The sequence below is a fragment of the Mesoplodon mirus genome, assembly GCF_964341445.2.
Source record: "Mesoplodon mirus genome assembly, contig: SUPER_3_unloc_5, whole genome shotgun sequence".
Lineage (NCBI taxonomy): Eukaryota > Metazoa > Chordata > Mammalia > Artiodactyla > Ziphiidae > Mesoplodon > Mesoplodon mirus.
In genome coordinates, this window is record NW_028295690.1 from 552935 (window position 1) to 578188 (window position 25254).

General features: G+C 41.4%; 1 pseudogene across 1 annotated transcript in view; it reads left to right on the forward strand.

The window, feature by feature from the left end:
• The first annotated feature begins 6040 nt into the window (after positions 1-6040).
• The window catches only part of LOC309801731 (piwi-like protein 3), a 35120-nt pseudogene continuing 15906 nt past the window's right edge, over positions 6041-25254 (forward strand). The window contains exons 1-3 of the transcript in view: positions 6041-6099; positions 18233-18429; positions 20418-20529. The product of the transcript in view is annotated as a piwi-like protein 3 (transcript). The remainder of the gene's footprint in view (positions 6100-18232; positions 18430-20417; positions 20530-25254) is intronic.

Consider the following 25254-nt stretch of genomic DNA (forward strand, 5'->3'; position numbering starts at 1 on the left):
GGTGTGGTGTCCATAAGTTCAGTGTCAGAGTTTCTGCCTCCTGAACCTGGAAATAGGGGGCTGGGGAAAACAGGAGCCCAATGGAAAATGACAGCCTCCGAAGGAGGTGTGTTTTCCATAGGTTTAATGTCAGAGCTTCTGCCTGCTAAAGCCTAAATGGGGGCCAGCGGAAAACAGGGGCCGAAGAGAAAATGACAGCCTGTGAAGGAGGTGTGGTGTTCATAGGTTCAGTGTCAGAGCTTCTGCCTTTTGCAGCTGTAAATGGGGCATTGGGAAAACAAGAGCCGAATGGAAAATGACAGCCTGGGAAGGAGGTGTGGTATCTATAGGTTCAGTGTCAAAGCTGCTGCCTGCTTAAGCGTTAAATGGGGGACTGGGAAAACGAGCCGAATGGAAAATGACAGCCTGGAAGCAGGTGTGTTGTCCATAGGTTCATGGTCAGAGCTTCTGCCTGCTGAAGCCATAAATGGGGGGCTGGGAAAACAGTAGCCGAATGGAAAGTGACAGCCTGGGAAGAGGTGTGTTTTCCATAGGTTCAGTATCTGAGCTTCTTCCTGCTGAAGCTGTAAATGGGGGGCTGCGGAAAACAGGAGCCGAATGGAAAATGACAGCCTGGGAAGGATGTGTGGTGTCTCTAGGTTCAGCGTCAGAAATTCTGCCTGCTGAAGCCGTAAATAGAGGGCCGGGGGAAGCAGGAGCCGCATCGAAAATGACAGCCTGGGAAGGCGGTGTGGTGTGCCTAAGTTCAGTGTCAGAGTTTCTGCCTCCTGAAGTTGGAAATGGGGGGCTGGGGAAAACAGGAGCCCAATGAAAATGACAGCCTGGGAAGGCAGTGTGTTGTCCATAGGTTCAGTGTCAGAGCTTCTGCCTGCCGTAGCCCTAAATGGGGGGCTGTGGAAAACAGGAACCCAATGTAAGAAGACAGCCTGGGAAGGAGGTGTGTTGTCCATAGGTTCAGTATCAGACCTTATGCCTGCTGAAGCCGTAAATGGGGGGCTGGGGTAAACAGTAACCTAATGGAAAATAAGAGCTTGGGAATGAGGTGTGTTGTCCTTAGGTTCAGTGTGGGAGCTTCTGCCTGCTGAAGCTGTAAATCGGCGTTGGGGAAAACAGAAACCAAGTGGTAAATGATAGCCTGGGAAGGAGGTGTGTTAACCACAGTTTCAGTGTCAGAGCTTCTGACTGCTGAATCCTTAAATGGGCGGCTGGGGAAAACTGGACCCTAATGGAAACTGACAGCTTGGGAATGAGGTGTGTTGTCCATAGGTTCAGTGTCAGAGTTTCTGCCTGCTGAAGCCCTAAATGGGTGACTGGGGAAAAAAGGAGCTAGATGGAAAATGACAGCCTGGGAAGGAGGTGTGTTTTCCGTAAGTTCAGTGTCAGAGCTTCTGCCTACTGAATCTTTAAAGGTGGGTCTGGTGAAAACAGGAGACGATTGGAAAATGATAGCCTGGCTAGGAGGTGTGTTTTCCATAGGTTCAGTGTCAGAACTTCTGCCTGCTGAAGTGGTAAATGGAGGGCTGGGGAAAACAGGAGCCAACTGGAAAATGACAGCCTGGAAGGAGATGTGGTGTCCATAGGTTCAGTGTCACAGCTCCTGCCCTCGGAGCCATAAATGGGGGACTGGGGAAAACAGGAGCTGAATGACAATGACATCCTGGGAAGGAGATGTGGTGTCCATAGGTTCAGTGTCAAAGCTTCTGTTGGCTGAAGGCATAAATGCGGGACTGAGAAAACAGCAGTCGAATGAAAAGTGACAACCTGGGAAGGAGGTATGTTGTCCATAGGTTCTTTGTGAGAGCTTTTCCTGCTGAAGCCATAAATGGGGGTCTGTGGAAAACAAGAGACGAATGGAAAATGAGATCCTGTGAAGGAGGTTTGGTGTCCACAGGTTCATGGTCAGAGCTTCTGCCTGCTGAAGCCGTGAATAGGGGGTTGGGAAAACAGGAGCGCAATGAAAATGACAGCCTGAGAAGGAGGTGTGTTGTCCATAGGTTCAGTATCAGACCTTATGCCTGCTGAAGCCGTAAATGGGGGTTGGGGAAAACTGGACCCTAATGGAAAATGACAGCTTGGGAATGAGGTGTGTTGTCCTTAGGTTCAGTGTGGGAGCTTCTGCCTGCTGAAGCCGTAAATCTTCGCTGGGGAAAACAGAAACCGAGTGGTAAATGATAGCCTGGGAAGGAGGTGTGTTATCCACAGTTTCAGTGTCAGAGCTTCTGCCTGCCGAAGCCTTAAATGGGCGGCTGGGGAAAAGTGGACCCTAATGGAAAATGACAGCTTGGGAATGAGGTGTGTTCTCCAAAGGTTCAGTGTCAGAGCTTCTGCCTGCTGAATCCTTAAAGGTGGGTCTGGTGAAAACAGGAGACGATTGGAAAATGATAGCCTGGCTAAGAGGTGTGTTTTCCATAGGTTCAGTGTCAGAACTTCTGCCTGCTGAAGTGGTAAATGGAGGGCTGGGGAAAACAGGAGCCAACTGGAAAATGACAGCCTTGAAGGAGATGTGGTGTCCATAGGTTCAGTGTCACAGCTACTGCCCTCTGAGCCATAAATGGGGGACTGGGGACAACAGGAGCTGAATGAAAATGACATCCTGGGAAGGAGGTGTGGTGTCCCTAGGTTCATTGTCATAGCTTCTGTTGGCTGAAGGCATAAATGCGGGACTGAGAAAACAGGAGTCGAATGACAAATGACAACCTGGGAAGGAGGTATGTTGCCCATAGGTTTTTTGTGAGAGCTTTTCCTGCTGAAGCTGTAAATGGGGGAATGGGAAAACAGGAGCCGAATGGAAAATGACAGCCTGGGAAGGAGGTTTGTTGTCCATAGTTTCAGTGTCTGAACTCCTCCTTGCTGAACCGAGAAACGGGGGGCTTGTGGAAACGTGAGCCGAGTGGAAAATGAGAGCCTGGAAGGAAGTGTGTTGTCCATAGGTTCACTGCCTGAGCTTCTGCCTGCTGAAGCCACAAATGGCGGGCTGGGGAAAACAGGAGCTAAATGGAAATTGAAAGCCTGGGTAAGAGGTGTGTTTTCCATAGGTTCAGTGTCAGAGCTTCTGCCTGCTGAAGCCGTAAATGGGGGTCTGTGGAAAACAAGAGATGAATGGAAAATGAGATCCTGTGAAGGAGGTTTGTTGTCCACAGGTACATTGTCAGAGCTTCTCCCTGCTGAACCCGGAAAAGGGGGGCTGGCGGAAACAGGAGAACAATGTAAGAAGACAGCCTGAGAAGGAGGTGTGTCGTCCATAGGTTCAGTGTCAGAGCTTTTGCCTGCTGAAGCCATAAATGGGGGGAAGGGTTGATCAGGAGCCATTGGAAAAGGCCCGCCTTGGAAGGAAGTGTGTTTGCTATAGCTTCAGTGTCAAAGCTTCGGCCTGCTGAAGCTGTAAATAGAGGGCTGGGCAAAATAGGAGCCAAATAGAAAATGACAGCCTGGGAAGGCAGTGTGGTGTCCATAAGTTCAGTGTCAGAGTTTCTGCCTCCTGAAGCCGTAAATGGGCAACTGGGGAAAACAGGATCCTAATGGAAAATGACAGCTTGGGAATGAGGTGTGTTGTCCGTAAGTTCAGTGTCAGCTCTTCTGCCTGCTGAAGCCCTAAATGGGTGGCTGGGGAAAAGAGGAGCTAGATGGAAAATGACAGCCTGGGAAGGAGGTGTGTTTTCCGTAGGTTCAGTGTCACAGCTTCTGCCTGCTGAAGCCGGAAATGGGGGTCTGGCGGAAACAGGAGACCAATGTAAGAAGCCAGCCTGAGAAGGAAGTGTGCTGTCCATAGGTTCAGTGTCAGAGCTTTTGCTTGCTGAAGCCGTAAATGGGGGGCTCTGGAAAACAGGAGACGACTGGAAAATGACAGCCTGGAAGTAGGTGTGCTGTCCATAAGTTCAGTGTCACAGCTACTGCCCTCTGAGCCATAAATGGGGGACTGGGGAAAACAGGAGTCGAATGAAAAATGACAACCTGGGTAGGCGGTATGTTGTCCATAGGTTCTTTGTCAGAACTTTTCCTGCTGAAGCCGTAAATGGGGGGCTGGGAAAACAGGAGCCGAATGGAAAATGACAGCCTGGGAAGGAGGTTTGTTGTCCATAGTTTCAGTGTCAAAGCTTCTGCCTGCTGAATCCGTAAAGGCAGGGCTGGTGAAAACAGGAGCCGAGTGGAAAATGATAGCCTGTGAAGGAGGTGTGTTGTCCATAGGTTCAGTGTCAGAGATTCTGCCTGCTGAAGCTGTAAATAAAGGGCTGGGGATAATAGGAGCCAAATAGAAAATGACATCCTGAGAAGGGGGTGTGGTGTCCATAATTTCAGTGTCAGAGCTTCTGCCTCCTGAAGCTGGAAATGGGTGGCTGGGGAAAACAGGACCCCAATGGAAAATGACAGCCTCCTAAGGAGGTGTGTTTTCCATAGGTTTAATGTCAGACCTTCTGCCTGCTGAAGCCTAAATGGGGGCCAGGGGAAAACAGGGGCCAAAGAGAAAATGACAGCCTGTGAAGGAGGTGTGGTGTTCACAGTTTCAGTGTCAGAGCTTCTTCCTTTTGCAGCTGTAAATGGGGCATTGGGAAAACAAGAGCCGAATGGAAAATGACAGCCTGGGAAGGAGGTGTGTTATCTATAGGTTCAGTGTCAAAGCTTCTGCCTGCTTAAGCCTTAAATGGGGGACTGGGAAAACCGGAGCCGAATGGAAAATGACAGCCTGGGAAGGATGTGTAGTGTCTCTAGGTTCAGCGTCAGAACTTCTGCCTGCTGAAGCCATAAATAGAGGGCTGGGGGAATCAGGAGCCGAGTCGAAAATGACAGCCTGGCAAGGCGGTGTGGTGTGCCTAAGTTCAGTGTCAGAGTTTCTGCCTCCTGAAGTTGGAAATGGGGGTCTGGGGAAAACAGGAGCCCGATGAAAATGACAGCCTGGGAAGGCAGTGTGTTGTCCATAGGTTCAGTGTCAGAGCTTCTGCCTGCTGTAGCCCTAAATTGGGGGCTGTGGAAAACACGGGCCCAATGTAAGAAGACAGCCTGGGAAGGAGGTGTGTTTTCCATAGGTCACTGTCAGAACTTCTGCCTGCTGAAGCGGTAAATGGGGGGCTGGGGAAAACAGGAGCCGACTGGAAAATGACAGCCTGGAAGAAGGTGTGGTGTTCATAGATTCAGTGTCACAGCTACTGCCCTCGGAGCCATAAATGGGGGACTGGTGAAAACAGGATCTAAATGAAAATGACATCCTGGGCAGGAGGTGTGGTGTCCCTAGGTTCAGTGTCAAAGCTTCTGTTGGCTGAAGGCATAAATGTGGGACTGAGAAAACAGGAGTCGAATGAAAAATGACAACCTGGGAAGGAGGTATGTTGTCCATAGGTTCTTTGTCAGAGCTTTTTCTGCTGAAGCCGTAAATGGGGGGGCTGGGAAAACAGGAACACCAGGGGGAGAGGCCCTCTGCTGCCCATGAGTGGTCCCAAATATGGGCTGTGGGTTGGTTTGGGGGCCAAAAGGATGGTTAAAATTGAAGTGGCCTAGGGCACCATCGGCAGATGTGCGGTGATGGACACTGTTACGCCTGCAGGGTGCCTCTGCTCCACCCTGAAACCTGGGAGAGACCTAAAAATTACAGCTTGGGAAGAGGCTGTCGTGTCCATGTAGAAATCAGAGTTTGCAGTAGACTGGAAGGTGAAACTTCCCGATGCCGTGGCCATGCTATTGGAAGGGATTCCCATAGAACTTATTGGCCGCCCGGTTGAAATAGGGGGATTGATGGTAGGGACTGGAAGAGGGGTAAGTAAGTATAAAGGGGGGCTAGAATCTACACAAACAGGTGTTGGGGGTTCCTTTTCATGGAATGGTTGCTGGAAGGAGAAAGCCTGGATGCTAGGAGGTGTGGGGAGTTCAGAAATAAGAGGTGTGTGGCTGTGGCTGAATGAAAAGGTCCTTCATTCTTCTTTAGTGGAATTCCCAAAATGGGATCAGAAGCTGAAGGAGGAAGAGAATCAGCAGGACTGGCAGCTTAGGGACTGTGTATCTTGTTTCCTGATCAATATTAGGTGTTGGGGAAGGTGGAGGGGCAGACAGGATGAGGGACGTGGAATATAGGTCGGCCAAGGCGGTGGTAGCAGCAGGGACCTGCAAAGTGTGAGTGGCCGTGGGCAGGGAGTCTGCAGTGTGTGAGGCAGGTGGGGAGAGAGAAGGGGCAGGCTGAGGGGCACTGCAGTCTTCCTTGACCGTCCTTATATGATTCAGGATCTTGTTCCACTGACAGTCAGTGTTCTTCTCCAAGGTGCTTGGGTTTTTGGCAGCAGCTAAGCGCAGAAGCTTAGGAGGGGACAGCTCACCTTGATCCCATGTCAGTGCCTCGATCCCTGACGGGAGCGACCTCAGCCCTGGCAGCGGCAGAAAAAGCGGCAGGGGAATCCCCCTTGCAGGGCCTACTGCTGGTAGATACCAGGGAAGAGGAGCTTTTTGATGGGATGCGTGAAGACTTTTCACGCTGCAGCTCCTTCCCAGCCATCAGTGAGCCTGGTGATTTGGGCTGGTGGTCTTCACCCAGCACTTCTTTTGTTGGCCTCTCCAGCAGCAGGGAGCAGCATGCGGTTGGGGCAGAGAACACCATGGCATGGGATGGGACCTTCACCTCCCTCTCCTTTGGGGAAGGAAGTGGGAGGTGACTGGATGGTACCAGATTCCTAACGTTGACTACCTGCTCAGGGCAGAAGTAGTATTTGGAGTACTCTGATAGCTATCCTAATAGATAACATTTTGTTCATTTCAATAGTTTTAATGAGAGAGCTGGGAACTAGGGACACACAGCATCAAGGTTTTTATAATGCATTTTGTAAGAGTTCTTTTTAAGTGTGTACAAATATAGAAAATATATGCACTCATATACACCTCTGTTGCTTTATTTAGCGCTTTACAAGAGCCCCTCAGTGAAGGGGTAGTAGCAGCTCTCAGTATCCTTCCTTTATGATGAACTTAATTTATGCAAAGTTACATCATAATTTATTTGTAACTGTGAAACTAGACTTAGTTATTGAGTAGACCCTCCCTAGAAACCTATGGCATTAATAAAACCAACAAAAATTTGTTCAATTTCCAATGATACACACACTACAGACTGAATTATGGGCCATCCATTTTAATGAAGGGAAGAAGTGCTGTAACAAATACAGAGCAAACGGAATATGAAGTTTTGTCCTCCATTAATATTAGTGACGGGTAAAGTGGGCTCCAACGCCTTCAAGGTAGCTGTAGACCATCATCTCTGTGTCATGGGCAGAGGGATGTTCAGCCAGGATGTCTTTCTCTGTCACTGAGAAAAATTTCCATAATATATAATGATGCTTACTGAAACAGATATGGGGCATTTGGGTAATTAGGAATCCGTTAGCATATTTTTCTCTCTTCTCTTTTTCATATATGTCATCTTTTTCAGCAGATGTGTTTGGCTAATATTGGGAGGTAACACGAGTAAGAAAGGATATGATAAGATTCCTTAGACATTCTTGTTTCTTAAAAAAGAACTGCTTCCTTTCTCTGTTAGAAGTAATTTCATATTCAGATGGAAAGCATGGCTTCCCGAAGCTGTTAACATGTTCACTTAGTCTTGGATGTGACCAGTAGCACAGAACTCTGGTGGAACTCAGTAAGACTCCAAATGGTAGCAAGTCAGCATGTCATGGAAAGCACACCATAAGCAGGGTAAAAACTAGATGTGCAGGGGCAGCAGGAATGGTGGCAGGCACACATATTGCACGTGTCTCCTCTGCTCATGCGTACATTTTATCGTCCCATAAACGTTCCTTACAAAACGTAAGTTCAAAGATAAAATTATTAAGAATTTCAAGACAGCAGTAGCAGAGCATGAAACCAAGCAAGCGTGGGGCCTTCCTGAGCATTGTTCATGAGGGACGTGATAAACTGATAAAACAACCAAGGCTCTGAGATACCCACACCATGTCAGTGACAGAAGTCCAAGCTACAGATATTGAAGGAACCCTCAATGCCGCTCAGGTACCGAAAGCCCTGTCACTGAGAATGAACCAAAATATAAATTTGGGAGGATAATTTATGGACATTTAGGACTTTGGATTTTTAACCCACAATAACAAGAAAACTTCATTTCAAAAGAAAGTGTGAGGTCTTCAAGTTTGCTTTGGTTATTGAGGGTCCTTTGTGGTTACATATCAATTTTGGGGTCGTTTCTTCTATTTCTGCAAAAATAGGGGATTTTGATAGGCATTGTATTAAATCTGTAGATAGCTTTGTATAATATGGACATTTTAACAATAGTTCATGAACATGGGGTGTCTTTCCATTTATTTATGTCTTCCTTAATTTCTTTCAATAATGCTGTAGTTTTTGTTTGTTTTTTTTTTTTTTTTTTTTTTGCGGTACGTGGGCCTCTCACTGTTGTGGCCTCTCCTGTTGTGGAGCACATGCTCCGGACGCGCAGGCTCAGCGGCCATGGCTCACGGGCCCAGCCGCTCCGCGGCATGTGTGATCTTCCCGGACCGGGGCACAAACCCGTGTCCCCTGCATCGGCAGGTGGACTCTCAACCACTGCGTCACCAGGGAAGCCCAATGGTGTAGATTTCAGTGTACAAGTCTTTCATGTCTTTCGTTAAGCTTATTCCTAAGTGTTTTCTTCTTTTTGATGGTATTGTAAATGGAACTGTTCTCCTAATTTCTTTTTCAGATCGTTCATTGTTAATGTACAGAAATGCAAGTGATGTGTATATGTTGATTTCTTACTCTGCAAACTTTGCTAAGTTGTTTATTCTAATAAATTTTTTGTGAAATATTTAGCATTTTCTATATCTTTTTCAATAGTTTCCCTTTCAGCCTAAGTGTATCCTTAAATCTAGGGGACATTATGACCTCCATCTGAGGCTTTCATCTTAATTATCAACTTATTCAGAGTCTTAGTTGGTTAATGTTCTCCTTATTGTTTGCCACTTTGGAGAATCCAACAAAATGTTCTACTCAAGGTGAGACCTCTTTTCTCTTCCACCTCTGAACCTGAATATCACTTATTACTTACTTCATTCTCTTAGAAGTTTAGCATTCGAAGTTTAAGTGGTGATCCTTCTTAAAAGAGGTCAATATGCTCACCGAATTCAAGACCTCGGGTGAGTTGTGTCAAGTGTATAGGAATCATATTGACTTCTTGGCTGTTAGCACCCCTGGAAACATTTCTAAAGTGGCATTTGAGCTTGATATTCAGGTTTATTGGACACCACATTAAAGAGGTTAACAGAATAAGAGTAGGCTGGTCTTTCCTAAAGCAGACTTTATTCAAGAGTGACCTTGTAGCCACGTGCATCAGGCTCATCCTCATTGAGTCACTGAGAGCCCTCAACCCCCTAAACTGTAAACTCCTTATAGACAAGAATTATATTTTATAGCTGTTGTTCCCCTTCCCTATGCCTAAACATGCCTGAAATAGAAGGTGCCTCTACGAACAGGTGTTGCTTTATTTTAAACTACATTAAGTACATGTATATGTTCATTTCCCTCTGGGAAAGGAGGCTGCATTCCACAGGATTCAAATATAAAGCCTTTAAACTTCTTTGAACCCATAGATATATAAGTAGTTGCATAACTATCCTCCCTCTATACAACTCTAAGATGATCATATCAAAGTATGGTCATTAATTGTTTTTAATTGCAAACAGATAATAAAGCAAAAGGAACTTATTCCACCAAAGTAAAGGCCAAAGTTCGAAAAGACAAATTAATATGGGATTTGTTACTATTTAAATAGTAAAGAACACTGACAAGAAATATCACAGTGCTGGTTGCTATTATCATCTTTTCATTTTCCATTACAGTTGTTTATATTATCTTCATGGAGTTTCACTGAAGTTATCAAGGTTTTTGAATAGTCAAATTAAAAACCAAAATCCCTTGAAATGCCAATACAAAGAAAAATGAGTCAGAACATGAAAAAATGCTTTAGACAAGTTGACAACACATATTCTTTGCTCATTTCTCTTTTTGAGAGAAGTTCCTTTTTATTCGCACCCACATGTACAAGACACTGAATAAAATACAACCCCATCACTCGATGGTGATAAAAAAAGGAAAGACAAGCTGTTTCCAGAAAATTCCTCTATTTATTCCTAGTATCTTGTTGCATCTGGCAAAAAAGAGCATTTTGAAATATTCTCTGAAGTTTTGTATTTTATAATTTGCTTATTTATCTCAATGTAAATATTAAAAACACATGAGAAATATTTTGACATTTGGCATTTGACTATTTCTATCTATTTCCTTAATGTTTCCTTTGCCTCCTATGATGATCTTTTGGGATAGACAGCACATACCGCTCTCATACTCCCCAGACTCTACAGCCCCATACACATGCAAAATAGCTTGTGGGGATGTGTTAACATGCACTTGGTTGAGGCAGGAAGGCTGTAGGATACATCATTTATACACCTCAACATTTTAAGTGTTTTTGGAAAGTAACCCTAGTTTGAGTGCAAATTCCATCGATTTATCAAATGCATTTCAGGTATACCTAGATATGTCCAGTCAAATGGAAAGGCTATATTACTGGGAGACTATTTACATGAGCAAGTGAAAAGAAATCAGTGGAAGAATATATTATAACCAAGAGTCAGATATAATAGGTCAATCAAATAGAATGTAGATCCCAGAAGCATATCCACACATATAAGGACAATTGAATTTTCAACAGAGGTTCAAAGCCAATTTAGAGGAGAAAGGATAGTCTTTTTGACAAATGATGCTGGAAGCATGTAGTACACGGATATTGTGCATAGATAGCTATATGCAAAATTATGACCTCTGATCCCTACTTCACACCATATAAAGAATTAACTAAATGTAGATGAAAACATGAATCTCTAAAACATGGACAGAATCTTTTTGACCTTGAGTTAAGTGAAGATTTCCTACAGATGATACCAGAAACAAGATCCATAAAGGAAAAAAGTGATAAATTGGGTTTCATCTTTGGAAGCCATTATTAATAAAAGCCACAGGTTGGAAAAAAATATTTACAAATTATATACATGAAAAGACTTGTATCTCTAACACATATAGAACTCTCAAAACTCAGTAATTAGAAAAAATTTTAAAAATTAACAGTATGGGTAAAAATATTTTAAAAGAGATCCTGCCAAGGAGGTGTACGGATGCAAATAAGCACAGGAAGTTGCTCACTGTAATCAATTATTAGCTAAATGAAAGTGAAAGCCCCAGGAGATACCACTACATTCCTATTGAATGTCTAAAATTAGAAAAGTCCAACCACACCACGTATTGGTGAGGCAGTGTAGGAACTGGAAGTCTTTTACACTGCCAGTGGGAAGGAAGGTGTCATAGTCACTTCAGTCAACAGTTTGGCTGTTTCTTTATAAGTTGAACATACACCTACCGTATGATCCAGCCTTTCTGCACCTAGATATTTATGCAAGAAAAATGAAAGTATATGTTCATACAAAGACTTGTACATGGATCATCATAGCATCTTTATTTTTAATAGACAGAATTGTAACAACCTCAAGCACGCATCAACAGGCGAATGAATAAACGTACTGTGGTATCCTCATACAGTGAAACACTACTCAGCAAAACAAAGTGATAAACTATTGATAGCCACAAAAATATGAATTACTCTCAAAATGATTACATTGAGTAAAAGAAGCCAGATAAAAGAGTCCTCACTGTGTGAATCCCTTTATATAAATTTCTAGAAAAATGCAAACACATCTATAACGATAGAAAGCATATCAGTGGTCATTTGGGGATGTGGAGGGGTGGAATGTGAGGGGGGAAAAGGGGCTTTATGAATGAGGCATAAAAACACTTGCAAGTGATGGATATGTTCGTTTTCTTGATTGTGTTGGCAGTTCCATGGGTATATGCATAGTTCAGAACTTAAATTGTGTTCTTTAAGTATGTGCAGTGTACCGTGTGTCCGTTATATTTAACAGAGCCATTAAAAAAGGCTAAGAACAGACGTTTGTCTCGACAAATGTAGCAAAGAACAGAAAAGTCAAGTACAGTATGATCTCTGTCCATTGAATTTTCCTATACTTTATTTCCCTCAAAAAATATATCCCAGTTCTTAAAAGAGATGGGACTCTTAATAAAAGGTAAAAACAAAACAAAACAAAACAAAACAAAAACCGGCAAAGCCATCAGCAGGGTGAGCTCCAGCTACTTTTCAATTGTGAGACACTAGGTGCACGGTGCAGACATGCCAGGATGTTTGTTCTTCCTGCACAATATTTTAGAGAGGAAATTAAACCACCCCTGTTAAATGCCTGCAAGTGACGGCCAGAGTGGAGTTTGGAGAATGATGGCTGTGATCTTTAATATGGTTGTGCCTTTGTAAAGACTCTCACTCAGAATTTCCAGGGTAATTTTGGAGTCAACTTGTTTTTGTTTTTTGGATGATATATATGTCTTAACTCACCTCAAGAATATATACACGTAGACTTGAAGTTAGGGACCAGCTGGTATAAATTTGTGTGGTTATCTCCTGACCTTACCTTGTAGCTTCCTTTTGTTCCTTGATTGTAGTTAAGCTTCATCTTCCCTCAAGGCCTTTGTATTTGCTGTTCCCATGTCTTGGAAATAATATTTACAGAAAAATTGTCCATAAATGATTCCTTTCTATTTGGCACTCATCTCTTAAAGATATTTTTTTCCTTGATTGTCCTACGAGCCTAACTCAGTCCCAATTTATCAGATTACCTTACTTCTTTCACAGAATAATAATAAAAACAAATATTATCTTTGGTGTCTCTTTGTATTTAGATGAACTTCTTCCCAAAGAACTCAAGCCCCGCAGTGACAGAGGTTGTTACTTTTCTTATCCCTTATTCTGTGTCTTAGAACTGTGTCTGGCATGTAGTAATCACTTGAGGTCTGTTGACTGGGTAAAGAAGATGTGAGTAGATGAACAGATTTGGAGTTATTTGAGGTCGCGCTTAATGACGGATGGTGTTGGTGATTCAAATTGTAGGTTTTAGAGTTGGAAGTGATCTTGCTGGTCTCACAGCTACAGCAAAACTCTCCCTACTGTAACATCCCTGACAGACGATCAAGTCTGAGCTTGAATAACTGTATATGGAAGACCCTAACCAGGGCACCCTCCTAGTTCTCTTCAAGCAGATCACAACTTTCCATGGGAGTTTGCTCCCAGTTATTCAGCTGTAATTAGGAGAAAACGGTTTGACTTACCCACAATCATCTTCTCATTCTCCCTGTTCTAGTTCCTAGAGAATAGACAGGAAGAGTTTCCTCTAAATTACATCCTTTGGATTTGCATTCTTGCTTGTACCAAAATAAACACCATGCTATGGCAAAATTCCCCTTGATTGTCTGCCACTTATTGCTACATTGCTTGTTAGTGTTTAGAAATAATTTGTCTTAATGTTCCACATTATAACTGATGGAGTACCTAAATAAAAGAGATCTCAGTGTTATGTCAGAAGCAATCATACAGATATTTTAACTTACCCTTTTCATGTATTTAATGCTGATGCTGTGTGGAATTGAGCAATAGAGTCACCGCATTATTGCCATTGATGAAAAAACATATTTATGGTGAAATTTTTGGTAACTTTGAAAGCTTTACCTGATGCGGAAATTGTCAGCTACATCTTAGAGCTCTGAGCATTTCTCAAAAAGCTGTGATACGAAACATCTCTGCCTTTTCTTGTATTTCTGTTATGTTCAACCACTTCACAAAAAGCATTCTTCATATTCCTGAAATAATGATGGGCTTAGTTGAGATTCTTTTGGGACCTAAGGGACCCACATGTGTTCATAATAGTGTTGAGTTACACAGAGCCTGGATGTTTGGCTCCAGACTGAAAGCCCCATGGAGTCGCTTTTTCACATCTGTTTACCAGTGTGTATGAATGGGAGAAAACCAAAGTTCTGGTTCATTTGATCAAGGTGAGCCAAAGTCCTTTTACTTTTGCTGTGACAAACAGGTAAAGAGGTGTAAAATATCTGAAACCAGCCACTTAGGGTTTGGTAGAATGCTTAGAGGATATACAACAAAAAGAAAAACAAGTGAGTACTGCTGGCAAACTGTTTCAAGGACAGATAACGAAATAATAATAATAGTAACAACAATAGTAAGGTTGATTTTAAAAGACTTAAGAGTGGCATAGATTCCTAACCACTCTACATGTATTAACTCCATGCCACATCTTTGTAGAATGGGTGAGGTTATTAACCCCTTGTTTTTTAAAAAGGAAGTGAAACAAAGAAGAAACACTCCTGAAGTCCCACCACTAATAAGTGGTAAAGCTGGGGGAAAAAGATCCAGGCAAATTAATTTCAGAGTTAGTGGTCTTAACCAGTAGGTTATGTCCCACAGGTAATATTTGCACGTTTTGAAATCACTTTTCAAATACTATTTCTACCCCTAAAGTACACAGGGAATACCCAGAGAAATTGGCATTATAATTATTGTTATTTCTTTGCCAATAATCTGTTAACTTTTGGCAGTTCAGTATCCTTCCCCAACTTCTTAAAAATTCAGCCAACAATCCCAAAAAAATAAGGGCTAGTGAAAATAAATGTCTTCTAAATCCAGTTCAAGAGAGCAACTAAAACCTAAGGCCCCCAAGGATGTAAAAGAGAAAGCAAAAGAAAAGAAGAGACAAGAAGCCCAAACCCAATGATTAAGCTCCACGTTGTTAGGTAAAGGGGCACTTAACTAATGCTTCTTTAACACCTTGTGCACAGAGACATGGCTCTACAGAAGCCAAGGAGTCTCCCTTTCATCACTGATTTATGGTATGCTTCTGGCAGGGTCACTTCCTTCTTTGAGCCTCAAAGCTTTTCATGAATATAATGAGGGAATTAGAACAAAGTGAGCTCTCACAAGCCAGCTCTCATGTTCTCTCGTGGTACCTGTGAGTCTAGGTAAGTGCTGAATGTCGTTAACATGACAGGTTATATTTTTCTTAACCATTTCTCTTCTCCTGATTTTTATGTAATTTCTAATACATAGTAGAATACTAGAAAAGAAAAAATACCAAACTGAAAAGTAACTGATACACTAACTTTCCATTCTCATTTCACTGCCAATTCAGCCAAAAGCCATCTGTAGAATTCTGATGCAGACCATGAAAACACACTCTAATTGTTCCAAAGTCTTTGCCATACTTGGTAGTCCTGTGATTTCCATTGGCAGAACTATCTTGGACTGTCATCTGCAAATCAATGAAAAAGAAATTAAGTAATAGGAATTCATATCAATGGTATTGGAGAAAGAAATCCTTGAAGTTATCTTATTGTGTGAACCTTCATCCATGTACAAAATTGACAAGAAAAGTTAAGCTTTAAAGGCAACATATTCCCATGAATAGAAGGGAGAACATAACACAAACAATATACAATGCTGAAATTATGTACATGCACATATATACAAGTGGTCTTGAAATATATTCCAGGATATTAATTGGATTAAGTTTTGGGGCACTAAAGCATTTTTTCTCATAGAGAACATTATTCTTTAAGACACATACAGACACACACATATCTGCCCTGCTGGCCTCTCATAGTTTCAGTTGATTCCAATCATTTCCCCATATATTTATTCTCAGATTAATGATTTTTGAACAAGTGTTCATCTCTTTAGAAATACCTGTGCCATGACCGCAGAGTGCTCAGATTTTTTTTGGCATTTGGTGGCATATGATGGGGAAAATGATGAGTTGTGTGACAGGAGAGGTACAAGGTGAACCTTAGAGTAAGTAAGACTTTGTGCATAGTTCTTAATCCCAAAAGGAAAAGAGAAGGATAGCAACAGCAGTCATTGGAATAAAGGACCTCTCAGATGAATCAGCATTAGGATAATTCATTGGTTACTGACTGTCCAGTCATTTTACGTTATAAAGTATTCCTGAGTGACTGCATCATTTTATGAAAGGATCTACCTAACTATAGCTATGTCTTGCTGGAATTAGTTTAGATGGCAATAATGTGCATAGAGAATGGCAATTCTGAATTCATGTCTTCCCAAAATTGAAGACACTCATTAAGGTACAAGTTTACCCAACACCAAAAATGATTTATCCATACTATACTAACTGAGACTGTGTCTTACCATTCTTGTTTGTTAAAGGAGATAACAAGGCTAACTTTTAGTAGAGTAATAGCAGTATACTTAGAAAATGCTTTCAGGTTAAGTTTTGTAAGCAAAGTTCAGTGTTCACCCACCAAAAGCAAATCAGCTCATTTAGTATTGCAGGAAATGCCTTCATACTTTTTCATTGCCACTAAAGGAATTGAAAACACCTGTTGGATATATTCCCTCCTAGAATGTCATTTGTACACTTATTCCTAATAGGACCTGTTATTTTAAAAGCAAACTCCTATTATACAGCGCAGAATAGATACTCAGTATTTTTAGTGATCACATGGTTTTGGGTTCTAAGATTTGGGCTCAGACTTGCATTTCAAGCATTGCAATCTGGGCTTGTTAAATGATTTCCTTGCAACCAGGAAAAGTTGTTTATCTGAATCTAGAGCCCAATTAAGTAAATGTGATAGTGGTGATAGTGGTTGATGAAGCAGACTAGCATAGCAGCTAGGGCAATTATGGACAAGTTCCTTTCAACCTCTCTGTGCCTCAGTGTCTTCCTCTGAAACTGAGTTTCTTCATCAATGGTGATAAATACTGGTACCAATCTGACAGACTTATTGGAAGAAATGAAGGAGTTCACAAATTTCCTAAAGGCTTAATGTTTAGCTTGTCGTTACTAAATGCTGGTAATTAGTAGTAAAACAATATCCCTCTATTATTTATTATATCAAAATAATAATGATAAGGGCCTGTAATTTTATTTATTTATTTATTTAGTTTTGTTTTTTGCGGTACACAGGCCTCTAGCTGTTGTGGCCTCTCCCATTGCGGAGCAAAGGCTCCGGACGGCAGGGGCAGCGGCCATGGCTCACGGGCCCAGCTGCTCCGCGGCATGTGGGATCTTCCCGGACCGGAACATGAACCCGTGTCCCCTGCATCGGCAGGCAGACTCTCAACCACTGAGCCACCAGGGAAGCCCAGGGCCTGTTATTTTAGTAGTTCTATTTTTTGGTCATATAGTTTAGACTAACACATATTGTTTAAATGTGAAACCAAGAAGAAAAACAGTTTTGTTTCTTAAACCTGGTCAAGGCACCCAAATCACCTAATTCAGAAATGTTTCTAATTTGGCATCTGCTTTGAATCTGTCACATCCAGAGAAAGTTTATTGTCTCAGAAAGTGACAGCCTTGTATTTGTGTAGCATAGAAAAGAAGATACAAGCTAGATAAGATACATATACCCCTTATCCTAGTCATGCCACATAGAGTGCAAAACTATTCCTGCTGGGTTCAAACATTGTGATCCAGAGCCTGCCATTGCCTATTATCAGGAGCAGCAAAGGGTAAGAACCGTATGTGTTTTCCCTTAAGTTGGTCTACAACACAGATACTGTCAATCAGCGTCTGATAGTACCCTCCCCATGGACAAACTTCTGTGCTCTTTTGAGCATGCTCAGATGGAGTCTACCATCAGTGTGGTGGGAGTTCACTTCGCTTCAAGTGTGTCCACGTTGAAGGGTGAAATTAACACATACTAACGAAATTGTGGCTGTCCAAACTAGGAAAATAGTTAAAGAATCAGGACAGGAAGAATCAGGCAAATACTCATTCGGCATCAACCCAATAAAAAAGCTTCTTGGTGAGAAAATAGTTGCCAAAGATGAAAACCCAGAATAGTGCTACTTTAGCCTAACCACAGTGTCAAAGCAAATAACACACATACACAAAACGCAAAAGGAAGCCCTCTTCACACTAATGCCCCAAAGTCCTTTATGGGTCTTCAAATTGAGCAGGTATGTTGGTTGATTACTTGGGTAATTTCTCTGAAAATATTGTCAGTCATCACACTTGTGTCTCTGTGTATGTATTACTCCTTGGTATACGTGTATATAATTTACATATGTATGTATCACATATATCCTCACATTTGAGTACAGATAATAGTTTAAGCCCATAGGTGATAATAAAAATGGTTTAACAAAGATGATGTATTACTTATAACTAGTGTATCTGGTAAAAATCTCTGTTTGAAGGTCCTTCAAAAGACCAGTGATTATTAAAAATAAGAGATTAAAACTGACTCTAAAAGCCTCAATTTTAGACAGTGAGTTTAGGTTCCCTAATACCTGGATTTACGTCCAGAGCTGGGATCTTGACACCCACATCTAACTTATTTGCAGATCGGAAATCTGGCCTGGCTATATTACTTCCATTCTTCCATATGAAACTGGTCTTACCCTCTGTGCTGATGTGAGCCATAAACTGCTCCGAATGGAAACTGCTTATGATTTAATATCACACACTCGTGAAAAAGCCAGAGGAGAAGATGCAAAAGAGAAATTCTTAAAAAATTAGTTGGGTCATCTGTTCTTACAAAGTATGTCTGCTTTTTGGAAACCTATCCAATCACTTTGACTTTTTTTCATTAGAGATGTTCCTAGGGTTTTTGAATGATTAAATGTAGACATTCAGAAGTAGAAATAGCATGAAAATGGCAAGAATCACTGGATAATTTTTCTCATCTGGTTGTACAGCATGGGAGAGGAACATGTGTCAGTTGTAAACTCTGAGGCTCTTGTGAGGCCTACTGTTAACTCAGTTGTTGGCTCTGAACGCTCACTTGCACTCAAGAGAGTACGCATCTTCCAAATTTCTCTTTTCCTTTCTCTGTCTAGCTATTTTTAAAAATTGGTGCTTAATTACAATCTACTAGAAAATTTCCATTCGAAGGAAGCTTTTATTTTTAATCTCCCTCTACACCAGAAATCTTAAATTGATAAGAGGATGTTTTGGCTAAGTAACCTTAAATCCAATCTTTAAGAAGAGCAAAGTTGGAAGACTCGCACTTCCTAATTTCAAACCTTATTATGAAGCTACAGTAACCGAGACAGTGTGACGCTGGTGTAAGTATAGACCTAAAACTCAGTGAAACAGAATAGGGAATCCATGAATTAACCCTCACTTTTATAGTCAGTTGACTTGAACAAGGGTATGGAGATAATTCAATCAGGGAAAGAACAGTCTTTACAACAAGTATTGCTGGGATAGCTGGATATTCACCTGCCCCTTCATCACAGGATACACAAAATTAACTCAAATTCACTAAAAAATTAACTCAAAATAGACCTAACTAAAAGAGGTAAAAATATAAAATTCTTAGAAGAAAACATAAGAGTAAATTTTGACTTTGAGTTAGGCAAAAACCTTATTAGATAAGACACCAAAAGCACAAGTAATGCCCAAAGAAACAAATAAATTGGACTTAACCAAATAAAATGTTTGTTCTTTAAGGTATACTGTCAAGAAAGTGAAAAGACAACTGGCAGAACAGGGGGAAATACTTGCAAATCACATGTAGTAAATAATTTGTATCTACATACATAAGGAATATTTACAACTCAATAAAAGAAACTCAACTTTAAAAAATGGGCAAAGGATCTGAATAGACATTTCTCCAAATAAAATATACAAATGGCCAATAATCACATGAGAAGATGCTCAACATCATTAGCCATGAGGGAAATGCAAATTAAAGCCACAATGAAATGCCACTTCCTATCTACTAGGATTGCTAAAATTTAAAAAGGAAGATGTTAACAACTGTTGGCAAGGATGTGTAAAAATTGAAACCAACCATTATACACTGCTGGTATATGTATGGCCTCTTTGGGAAACAGTCTGGCATTTCCTCAATGTGCTAAATATAGGATTACCATACGACCCAGCAATTCCACTCCAGCTTATATACCCAAGAGAAATGAAAACATATCCACCACAATTGGTATATGAATGTCCACAACATCACTATTCATAATAGCTTGAGCATAAACAACCCAAATGTTCATTAACTGGTAAACGGATAAACACAAATGTGGTATATCTATACAATGATATATTATTTGTCAATAAACTGGAATGAAGTAGCAATACATGCTACAGCATGAATGAACCCTGAAAATATTATGCTAAGTGAAAGAAGCCAGTCAGGGAAGATCACATATTATTTGACTCAATTTATATGAAATGTGATGAGTAGGCAAATGCATAGGGACACTAAGTAAACTAGTGGTGGTTTAAGGACTGGGGGAATTGGGTGGAAACAAGGAGTGACTGCTCATGGTTCAGGTGTTTCTTCTTTGGGTGATGAAAATATTCTAAAATCGCGTTATGATTGCATTACTCGGTAAGTATACTAAAAAACATTGGACTGCACACTTAAATGGGTGAATTGCATGTTATGTGAATTAATCTTAACAAAGCTATATATATCCTGCAATTACCTGTAGGATTTTAAACCACTTCTTTCTTACATGGTTTCATGCAATAACGTCAGGAATAATACCACATATTACATTTATTCCACAGGTATGACAACAGAACCTATAGGGTGGATGGTATTACTTGGGAGAAGTCTCCCAGCTCTACATTTACAAGATCGGATGGCAGTGAAACCTCCTTTGTAGACTATTACAGGGAGTTATGAAATTTTATTTCTTCAAACATATTTGTCTTAAAATTTTTCATGTTATACAATTAAGTATATTTCTCAAGTCTTAGTTAGACACATATATATGTATTTGTATATATTCTCCTTTTGGGGTATTATAGCGTGGCTTATATCTGTTATCCATGTATTCAGTGTTTTGTGTATAGGGTAATGTCACATAATTAGAATGGCTCCAAGATGGCCCTCCCTGTCAGGCTTAGAAGTGGCTATGGATGTTTTGACCATGTAGATGGATTGTTAGGTAGAAATAAAATATGGTAAGACTTCAGAAATGAGAACTTTATGTAGGAGTTTCAGCCCTACAGAACTTGGTTCAAAAAGAAGAAAAAATGACCAGTTACAATCTGAGATGATGTCTGTTATGTGCTAAATCTCATAATTCATGGATTCCTCTATTTATTTATTTATATTTGCCTGTGTTGGGTCTCCATTGCTGTGCGCGGGCTTTCTCTAGTTTCGGCGAGTAGGGACTACTCTTCATTGTGGTGCGCGGGCTTCTCATTGTGGTGGCTTAGTTGCTCTGCGACATGTGGGGTCTTCCCGGACCACCGAACGAACCCGTGTCCCCTGCATTGGCAGGCGGATTGTTAACCACTGTGCCACCAGGGAAGTCCCTCCTCTATTTTTTTAATTTTTAATTTTTTAATTTTTTTTTTTTGCGGTACGCGGGCCTCTCACTGTTGTGGCCTCTCCCATTGCAGAGCACAGGCTCTGGACACGCAGGCTCAGCAGCCATGGCTCACGGGCCTAGCCGCTCCGCAGCATGTGGGATCTTCCCACACCAGGTCATGAACCCATGTCCCCTGCATCGGCAGGCAGACTCTCAACCACTGCACCACCAGGGAAGCCCTCCCTCCTCTATTTTTAATTTGAGTGCTCACAAATAAACTCAGGCCAGTTGGTGAGGTTGGTTTTCTAGCTTTAGCAGATGAGAGAAAGGTAATTGAAGGAATGGCAGATATTTGTGGCAAATGGAAAGAACTTATAGATGGATGCTTTTTTTTAAGAAAGCTTGTATTATACTGGGAGTCAAAACATAGCTACTTGGAACAATTGCAGGTACATAACCCTCTGACATCCCTTCAAGGGAGGGTTATTATGACATTATCCTCATTTGTGTTCCACACTTATTACTTGTTCATTCAATCCCAAAAGCATTTAGTGAGTGCCTATTGTATATCTTGGGTATACATTAGTAAGACTATTTAGTTCTCAGCTCTTAAGGCACTTGCATTCTCATGGCAGACAGAGAGATGACAAACGAGAAGAAAACTATTCTAATAGTTATAAGGGATATGGAGATAATTAAAATTGGGTGGTACTATGGAGAACATCTGGTGGCTATTAGTCTGCAAGGTCATGGATATCTTCTCTGCGAAGCTGATATGTAAATGGCAGCAAGGAGCGAGCTAGGTACGGATGAGGGAGAAGAGGTAGAACAAAGGCACTATTTTTGGGGTGGGCATGGTGTACCCAGAGCCCAAACTAGGCTGGAGTGTTCTCTAGAGAAGTAAATTGGATTTTATTGTCAAATCATATTATGTAGGGCTTCCCTGGTGGTGCAATGGTTGAGAGTCTGCCTGCCGATGCAGGGGACACGGGTTTGTGCCCCGGTCCGGGGAAGATCCCACATGTCACGGAGCGGCTGGGCCCGTGAGCCATGGACACTGAGCCTGTGCATCCGGAGCCTGTGCTCCGCAATGGGAGAGGCCACAACAGTGAGAGGCCCGCGTACAGAAAAAAAAATCATATTATGTAGATATTTGTAAGATTTCTGTCTAATATACAGAGAATGGGCTGTACGGGGGTAAAAATGGAGGCAGGAAAACCAGTGAGGAGGTTATTAAATCAGTTGACTTAAGTGATGATGGTGGCCTGGAGCAGGATGGGAGAAGTGGGTGAAAATGGAGAGGACATAGTGAAGGCTTGGTTGTAATAAGTGTAATAAGATTGTTCTGGGATGAGATAGGCACAGATGGAATTGCAACCTGAAATATCAGTAAGTTAATTTTAAAAGGTTTATTTCTGGCTTGAATAAAGTCTAATGAGAGTCAGGGAGACTCAGTGATCTCATCTGTTACCATTTTGTGGCTCTACCATCTCAACAAGAGGACTCCAAGGTTGTCATGTTAGAAGAAAAGAGGTAGAAGCAGCATACTGGCTCTTAGGTCCCTTAGACTGAAAGTGATAGGCTAATGCACTACTTTCACTCATATTTCTTTGTTAAAATTCAGTCCTATAGCCTGAACCTACCTAAGTGGACACTCTTTTCTTTCGTGTACAGATGTGGTGAGTTCAGTATCATCTCTCTGCCAAAGGGGGTAAAAAAAGTATGCTCTTTGGGCATGCTGATGAGTCTGGAGTCCCACGGTGTAAAGCCTGGAGTTTTCATTTTGGGAATTATTAGCTCTTACCTAGTCTTGGATTTTGATATGCAGTCACCTAGGCAGAATATATAGATGACCAAGAGAATGTAATATTTCAGGAAAGAAAGATATGCGTCTCTGTAGAATGTTAAGATGAGGTTAAATGAGAGCGTATACATATGCCCCAATTCACCAAACTGTACACATTATGGGCAGATTTTTGTATACCAATTATACCTCAATAGAGCTGGGGGAAAAATACACAGTGAAGAGTATATTGAGTTTCATAGCATGGAGTTCACTGCCAAGAGCAAATTGTGTAATGGTGGGCATTGAAGTCCAGGTGGAGGGTACTGAAGGAAAAATTTAGCAATGTTTGCATAGAAGGGAAGAGAAATGCTATGTAGATGAAGGATTTTTTTAAGTCAGAGAATACTACAGTGTGTGTTTATCCTGGTATAACTAGAGAAGGAGAAATTGTTAATACGGAAGGCAAGATAAATGAGGGGTAATGATAGGAACAAAATCCCTGAAGGAAAGAAGAGGTTAGAATCCATAGCTGTAGTAGAGATTACAGACCCTTTTCTGGAGCAGGACACATCCTCCATAGTAATCAGAGGGCAAGAAGAACATACATATGTGTAGAGAGAAGGCAAACACTGGGCAGAATATAAGTGTATTCCTGTCTGAATCCTCAGACATTCACTTCTCAGTGAGTATGAAGCAAGACCATTGGCTGAGTTAGTTGATGGGCAGCGATGAGGGAGATGTATAGCAGATTTGAGAAGAGATGAGAAAGTGTGAAATGCTGGTTTTTTGAACGGGTAGGAAGCATAACTAGGGAATCTGAACAGAACACCCCTTTTAGATTGTGGCAGACTAACTCTAGAACCAGTCAGCAGGGTTTGGTTGTTGGTTGCATGGGCAGAACAGACAGCTGGGTTTTACCAGGGTTTGAGACTTGCCAACGTAGCATGATCAAGGCATAGTGAAGGAATGAATGGCATTTGTGAGGACGTGATTGTGACAGGCTATGGAATGCAAGCTGGGGAAGTAAGGGAGGTGAGGCTGTGAGAGAGTTAAGGACCTCTCTCCTTCTCAGTTTATGTGTGCTGAATCCTCCACCTAGGCTGATGTTTGCTTGTTCATCCTACAAATTTTATCTCAAAGATCTTTGATTAAGAAGAGCCGTTCTGGATCCATCCATGTTGCTGCTAATGGCATTATTTCATTCTTTTTTCTGACTGAGTAATATTCACTTGTGTGTGTGTGTGTGTATACACCACAACTTCTTTATCCATTCATCTGTCGATGGACATATGATTTACTTATATGTGCAATCTAAAATATGACACAAATGAACATATCTATGAAACAAACAGACTCACAGGTACAGAGAATAGACTTGTGGTTTCCAAGTGGGAGGGAGTCGGGGAGGGAAAGATTGGGAGTTTAGGATTAGCAGATGCAAACTATTATATATAGGATGGAACAACAACAAAGTCCTACTGCATAGCACAGGGAACTATATTCAATATCCTGTGATAAACCATAATGGAAAAGAATATGAAAAAGAATATACATATGTATAACTGAGTCACTTTGCTATATAGCACAAATTAACACAGTATTGTAAATCAACAATACTTCATAATTTTTTTTAAAAAGAGCCATTCTGGATATCCCAACAGTACCCCTCCCTCCCATGCATACACTGACCTGCAACATCAGGCCTCTGTGAGGTCACCCTTTTCTGTTATGTACTTGTATTTCATAACACTTATCCCAATTTGTAATTATATATTTGGGTGATTTTTATAAATCTCTCCCCTCCCCAATAGACTATGAGTTTCATAGGACTAGGAGAGCTATGATTCTGCTCTTTGCAATACATATCTCTTATACCTTACACCATGACTGACACATAGTAGTTCATACACATAGGTTGTAATAGATAATTCATGCATGTTAGAATCAGAGAGTAGTGGGATTAGTAATAATTTGAGAGAGTGTGTCACATTAAGGCAAACTACCTTCTCAGCATGTGTTGATATATAGAGTCTTACATGTAAACATAAGAAAATGGTTCCAGCAGATTTACTTGAGTGAAATGGATGTGCTGAAATATTTGAATGACTAGGGTAGTCTCAGGATGCCCTGGTAGGAGCTGAGTCTCATAAGAGTCTCATAATGAGATCTGGGAAAAACTGCTGAATTCATAGATGAGGCATTAGAAAGTAGGCACAATCCTACCTTTCAAATAATGGAAATAGGGACAACAGGACTGATTTGTTTTTTGGACCTAAAACAATAGACTGCAGGTTTCTTC